We start from the raw sequence: 7,727 nt of genomic DNA on the forward strand, positions 1-7,727 counted from the left end.
TCCATATAAATTGACCTTTGTGCAGGAGCTAACTGAACACGATCCAGATCGTAAAATGGATTTCTGCGAAAGAATGAGGGATACAATTAACACAAATGAAATAGCTCTTGGCACAATTCTTTTTTCTAATGAATCAACATTTACATTGAACGGAGAGGTAATCCGACAAAACTGTAAATATTAGTCAGCGGAGAATCCACATTGGATGCGTGAGACACAGATACTCAGTATCCTCAAAAGTTGAATGTTTGGGCAGGTATTATAGGAGATCATAACATGGGTCCTATATTTGTAAATGGTAATTTGACAGCGGAAAAATATTTAAGCATGCTAAGAGACGATGTTCTTCCTCAATTGGCTAACTCATATCCCAATCCAATAGATCCGACCCTACCGCATGAAACTGTCTGGTTCCAGCTGGAGCAACGGTGCAACACCCCATTATGCTTTAATGGTGAGAAATTACTTGAATGAAATCTTCTTCAATAAATTAATTGGACGAAGGGGTACTATTGAGTGGCCAACTAGGTCTCCAGATCTTACGCCTTTGGATTTTTTGCTGTGGGGTTGTCTCAAGAACAAAGTATATGCAACACAACCAACTAGCATTGAAGACCTTAAAGAAAGAATAACTACAGAAATACGGAATATTTCACCTCATACTTTTAAAGTTCGCGACGAGTTTTATAGGAAACTGTGTTATTGTCAACAACAAGGTGGAGAAAATTTTGAACATTTATTTTAATGTAATTTAATCAATTACCTGTGGTATTCTATCAAATAATTGAAACTCTTGAAGAAAATTATACTTAATTTCAAAATTTCACCTTGTATTATTCATAATAGACCCTACATGATATCGTTCGTTGAGATCAGGTTGTTAAGGAGCTTTTAAAAACATAAAAATGCACAGCAAGCTTTTAAACACAGGTTGTTTCATTTAAAATACAGATTATGGACTATGACAGACTTGGGTTGATCACACTGTACATTAAAATTTATGTTTAAACAGCGCACATTTTAATTTAAAAGTTAAGGTATCTCAACGTTTTTTATTATTTTCTAAAATAAGAACACAAACAATTTTATTCCATAAGTGGTTTCCACACTGTATATAAATATTATATTCAGTTGATTTGCCTTTAATATAAGAGAATACAACGTTTTTACTGAACACACAATATAGAAAATTAAATCATTTACTTTTCAAGTGATTGGAATAGTTAAATTTTAAAGCGACTATTTGAGGCCTACTGATCATCGCTTAATTAGTTATCGGTCTTCATACATAGCTTTTAGTTTATCATTTTTACTCCTAATAAAACAATATACTATTTTTCGGCCCACTCTATTATACAAGTATACATAATATTCTAGTGAAATTGACTAAAATTAAATTTATAAATTTATAATTACTAATTAGTATTGAAATTCTTATAAATACAAACATGATGATATATTAAATCCTCCAATTATACACAACAGCTATGGATATATCAACACATATGTCGTTTGATCCTATTAACCGTATCCAATTATTTTACGATTATTATCTACAAATTCAGTTGTCTGGCTTCAATATCCATTAATTTGACCACATTTCTATTAATTTGATATACTTTGTAATACTTTAAATCTGTATGCATACATATATATATATATATATATATATATATATATATATATATATATATATATATATATATATATATATATATATATGTATATATATATATATAATATATATATAATATATTCCTCTTCTAGTGCCAACTCCACTAATGACGGTTGACTATAACCATTGCAAATTCATTTCTATCTGCTGCTTTTCTTAAAATTCGCGAATGTTTTTCGGCTAGGATATTTGTCGTCTACAAGGACCTCTTTTTTCTTCGATTTTTCCCTTCCTAATCAGCTGCAACCATTCGTACTTCTCATTTCTAAGCATGTGCCCCAAATATGCTGTCTTTCTCCTTTTAACGGTGATCAAAAGTTCTCTGTCTGTTCCTATTCTTTGCAAAACTATTTCGTTCGTAATATGAACGGTCCATGATATTTATTTTTAAAATTCTTTTAAAAATCCACATGCTAAAAGCTTTCAGCTTTCTCATTAAGTCAATATTAACAGTCCAAGCTTCGGCACCATAAAGAAGAATAGAGTGGACACAACATTTTACAATCCGATATCGGATTTGCGATTGTCTTTGGTGATTGCCTATTCGTGTTCCTAGAGGAAGAGACATTTTAAGAGTTACTATGCAACAGCGAGTGATGTCTTTACTCACATTGTAACGTTATAAACGTCACATCATTATTAGTTTATATTTAAATAATTATTTTATTTGCTCTCTCTCTCTCTTTCTTTCCGGTGGAATAAATATTCGCCCTCTCTCTTTCTGTCCAGTAGACTAAATATTTTGTTCTATGTTGACAGAAGAGCTAATTCTATCATAGGCTACGTCCTATGGCATCTGTACTAAACTTTATTGTAGTCCCCCACTGTTTGTCAATTAGCTTCTCTATCGCGGTGGGAATATTCTTTTTTGTCTATAATTGAAATTTATAAAAAAAAGATAAGAATTATTATAAGGTTAATTTTAGGTCTGCAGAAGAAATCTCTTGGGGTAAGTACTTTCACTGTAATCTATATTTCTGACAGCATTTTCAATATTCATAACCTTGGTAAGGACTATGGGCTACTGCGTTCCTACCAACATGGTTTTAATTGATGTTTTGGTAGGGTCCATGTACAGCACCAAAGTCTGCAGATACCCGATTAATTTAAATTAATTTTCTCCCTTATTATTGGTCTGATGAATACTAAAATTCGTTTATATTCCCCTGAGCGTTTCCCTCAAAAACTGTATATAATATAATTATTAAATTATAATATAATTACACCATTTTACTTGTGACTTTATAACAGTACTTTATAACAGTACCTTATTTAATTTCAGTTTAATGAATACTAAAATTCATTGAGTAATTTTTTATTTTTACAGAGATATTCTCTATAGTAATTTATTAATGGTAAATTAATAATTTCAATGTGATGAATACTACAATTCATTGGGTAATTTTTTTTTATTTTCCCCATCTGAAAATAATTTTAAGTTATACTTTAAATTTTTTATGAATAATACATAATGTATAATCATTAATTATCATTAATTATATATTCATTAATTAAATTATTTTATTATTTTTTTTTAAATGTCGCCAATGTAACCAATCACGACAAAGATTGTTACTTTGGCCGGCCAATCACAGCGCTCGTTATTAACTACGCTATGTTTGGTCTCTCGGCGGAAGATTGCTGAAAATTCTCAAACACAATGTGTATAAAAGAGCAGCACATCTTCCGATCGGGATCCAGTCGTCATATCCTACTATCGTCGAAGACATCGAATCCAAGAAGACTTTATCCAATTTAGAAGTTAAATCAACAAGAGCACGAGAACTGGCGCTTCGACTACGAACGCTCCCTGGCAGTAGAACACGATTTTCTTGGAATAGGAAGACATCCGTCTTAGAACTATTTTAAATTGTGGCGAACTGACCACAGCGTTCTTTTGGACCTGTCACGGTAAAGAGCGAATAAAAGCCCCGACGAGGACTTGTAATAATTGCTTTTCCGATCAGGGTTGAGCTGCGATAGCTTCGTCGCCAGAAACCTTATGCAAATAGTAACTATAGGAAATACTTTACACGTTAGCGAAAGGTAGTTACACGAAGCGACGGGCAGTAATAAGAGTCGATACGACCGGCATTCTCGTGCCTCTCTCGAGGAGAGGGAACGCGGCTACACGAAGTGAGAAGGCCGGCATCTCTGTGGAATTTGAGACATACAACACGCATCAGAATTCTAACACAAATATTAAGTCATTGTAAGAATACTGTCTATAAGAAAGCTCGAACTGTTAGAGAATTCTGATTGCCGGTGTTCCCTCACCTACCACAGAGGCTCGGCGAAGCTTCATACACGTAGAGGCCGGAATCCCAAATTAACTCCTCGAAACGAAGATGGACTCTCGAAACTTGAGATCCTCTTCGAGAGCGGCGGTCGTAGAACGTCCAGAAACTCCAGAAAACCAGGAGGACGCTACGGCTATACGACATAAATAACATATTATAACAAATTTTAGTCTGACGGATACTATAATTTTTTGTGAAGTATTCAATTCTCCTGAGTAATACTAAATTTTTTATGATCAATATTTTGGTATTATATTCATGAGCTTGATTGCTTTATTATAAGTATTTATTTTTGATTTGTTCCTACAGATTAATACTGCATTTACTTATTCCTACGTAGGACATTGTGTTCTTGTTTTCTTTGAGAAAAATTTCTCAGTTGTGTTCGAAATTTTTCTGATGGGTGGTAGGAGTATGTAACGTTGTAAACGTCACATCTTTATTAGTTTATATTTAAATAATTATTTTATTTTAATTTCTTTATTAATTTATTAATTTCTTTACCTTCAGTCTCTATTTTACTATTTTTTGTTCAAAAATGTAGTTGGCGCCCTCTCTCTCTCTCTCTTTCTTTCTGGTAGAATAAATAATATTCCCCTCTCTCTGTCTGTTCGGTAGACTAACTATTCTGTACTATGTTGACAGAAGAGCTAATTCGATCATAGGAATACGTCCTGTGGCATCTGTGCTAAACTTCATTGTAATCCTCCACTGTTTGTCAATCGTGGTGGGAATATTCTTTTTTGTCTATAATAGAAATTTATAAAAGAAGAAAAAAATTATTATAAGGTTCATTTTATGGTCTACAGACATCTCTTGAGGTGAATACTTTCATAGTAATCTAAGTTCTATAATTCTGACAGCATTTTCAATATTCATAACCTTACTTCTTTCAAAACCACGTTTTGAATTTTGTGTATGTAGGAATCTTACAAAATTTAACTAAGTTTAATAGTAATTTTATTTTATTTTATCCTTGCCATCTGCTATTTGTTAATATATAGTTTTGGTAAAATAATTGGCAAGGAAGTTAACTTCTCTGATGTCAGCTAATACTGATATTGTATTCTAGTTTATTGGGTTTACTAAATATTTTATTGGATAATTTCTGCAATTCTATGGAATATTAATAATATATTTATGGAATTTATGGGACTTATCAACTGCAGCTGTATGTAAGACCTAACCACATAATCTGGAGGCGACATATAATTAGAAGCAAGCAGCCCATTGATGCCATAAGTATCAGTTCCATATTTATTGAATGTAAAGTATTAGGCAGGGTTGTTTTTTGCTACTTAATCTTTTTTATATTAAAAAAATATGATTAGTTAAATCATTGTTTTATTTGTTACCAGCTAAATTTTCATGGTTTAATTCATAGTTAGTTTAAGACAAGACGGATTCACACTTGAGAGACTGAGTTAGGCATGGTTGATTAAGGTATTATTTTATCATAGTATTTCAATTCCCTTTGGTAGTCTTATTATTACAACATATTATACTATAAAAGCGTGAAGAGTAGCAGTCATGAGAAAAATGTTTGTTACATAAACAATTCCAACAAATATCACATTTTTTCTCAGAAAAACTTAAAAACTGTAAGAGAGTAGGTAAAGCCTTTGAACATATTTCATACTCAAATGACCTGTGCGTTGCGAAATCTAATTTTTGTAAAAATATTTGGTTCAATAGTAAATCCCAATGTTCGATGGGTACAGACATATTTTTTAGAGCAAGTTTGTTTACCTGAAGTTAACGTAATGATTTTGCATTACTTTTAGCTAAACATGGAGCCTTAAACAACTTTTGGATGTTTAAACTAATCACACCACGCGATTTATTTTCACATTGATTCTTGAGCGTGTCCGATCTGAAAATTGTCTTCTATAACTTTTATGTTTTTAATCATGTGTAGAGGTTGATTTTTTAAAAACAATTTAAGGTATATAAATTTTTGCACATTGTGCAGCTCTACACTATTATACTAAACTTAGCATTGGCTACAATTGGCGGAGTAGCGTTTGAGCTGAGCGAGTGGGAGGGTAATTTTAAAGCTTCCATCTTATGCTGCAGTCCAACTAGAGTAGAAAAGTATTTTTCTTCCATAAACACTCTGTGTTCTGTTTCGGAATCGGTTTCATCAATTTCTTCAATCTGATCCATCACCTCTTAATATTTCAGACACGATGTTTTCAATTCGGTGTGTTTGAGTTGTAACTGAAAACTATCAGTTTTTGCATCTGCGTTTTCTAGTAGTCAGTTTGGTATTCTAGTAATCTTAGCCTTCAGTGGCTTCCGCTGCTTCTTGAGATCTTCCATTTCGACTTTAGCAAAAAGTGCTACTCCGAAAATAACTGCCTAAGGCTGTGAACACACCGAATTATTAAAAAAATTATTATTTATACTATTATATAATAATATGAACAAACGACGAGAACGGAGTAAGTAATTTTTATGTTATAATAACAACCGGTATAGCATACGGCGAGAATATAGTCAATAATGTTTATATTATACCATGCGGTCCATATGTATGGAATAAATTCATTTTAGCGTTATTATGTGCTATCTGAAAAAAAAACTGCAACGGGTCGATTTTTATTCTTAAATTGACAATTTACAGTATGAAAATATTATCCCCTTCCAGCACCCCCTTTGAATTATAAGAACCCCCTCGAAAATTTTAAATAACAAAGGGGGTCCTAGGAGGTTATTTTGTTAGTTTCTTCCGTTATCCTAACTTTTAAATCAGCAATATTGCCTGGTCTATTAAAATATACTTTAGAAATAATCAGGTATTTTCGTATCTGTTCTGCTAAACATTAGGGAAAAAACTTTGAAGATAATAAAATACTAGTCAAAAAGCCAAATAAATATTTGATATGAATCTAGTAGGCTGCTGTCATTTAGGTATTTAAAGTTACTAAAAGACGTCAGTATAATATTTGTGCGCATATTAAATTTAATTATAGCTCATTTGTCTGAGACTCAAAAAATAGACATTTTAATTATAATTGGTTTTGGTAATAAAACAAGAACTCAAAAGGAGGTTTGTGAAATGTTTAATAATAAATACCCTGGTCAACAAGTTGCGCAGTCTACAGTTAAAAAAATTGAAAAGAAGCTTCCTTATACTGGACATGTAAAAAATATTAAAAAACTAGTTAGAAATGTTAAATTTACTGGTGAAAAAAAGTTAGATGTACTTCTACAGATTTAGAAAAATATCACTCTTATAAAGTTCAGTTGGTTCAGTAGTTAAATGTAGATAATCTCGATAGAAGGAAAAATTCTGTGAAATTATGATGGACATAATGAACGCAGATTTGCAGTTCATAAACAAAATAATTTTTTCTGATGAAGTGACGTTTCATTTAAACGGAACGGTTAACAGACTCAGAGAAAATCCTCACTTGGTGTGTGAGACATGCAATATTCTAAAAAAATTAACATTTGGGCTAGTATCAATAACAATAAAATTATTGGTCCTTGTTTTTTTAAGGACACAGTTGATGGTGAGCTTTATCTAGATTGTTTGATTAATTTTTTAATGCCCGCATTACGGTCGTCCATAATAGTTGGGTCAGTGGGTAGCCCCACTGTTCTTAGATCTGGCCATATATTGTCTCTCCATAGAGTCTATGGAATTGGCCAGCCCATCTTAGACGTTGGGATTTAATCTCTTGGACTATATCGCTTGCTCTATACATCTGCTTGACCTCAGCATTTGTTCTCATTCGGTATTAGTT

This window comes from Diabrotica undecimpunctata, chromosome 8 (assembly GCF_040954645.1).
Source record: "Diabrotica undecimpunctata isolate CICGRU chromosome 8, icDiaUnde3, whole genome shotgun sequence".
NCBI classification, from domain to species: Eukaryota; Metazoa; Arthropoda; class Insecta; order Coleoptera; family Chrysomelidae; genus Diabrotica; species Diabrotica undecimpunctata.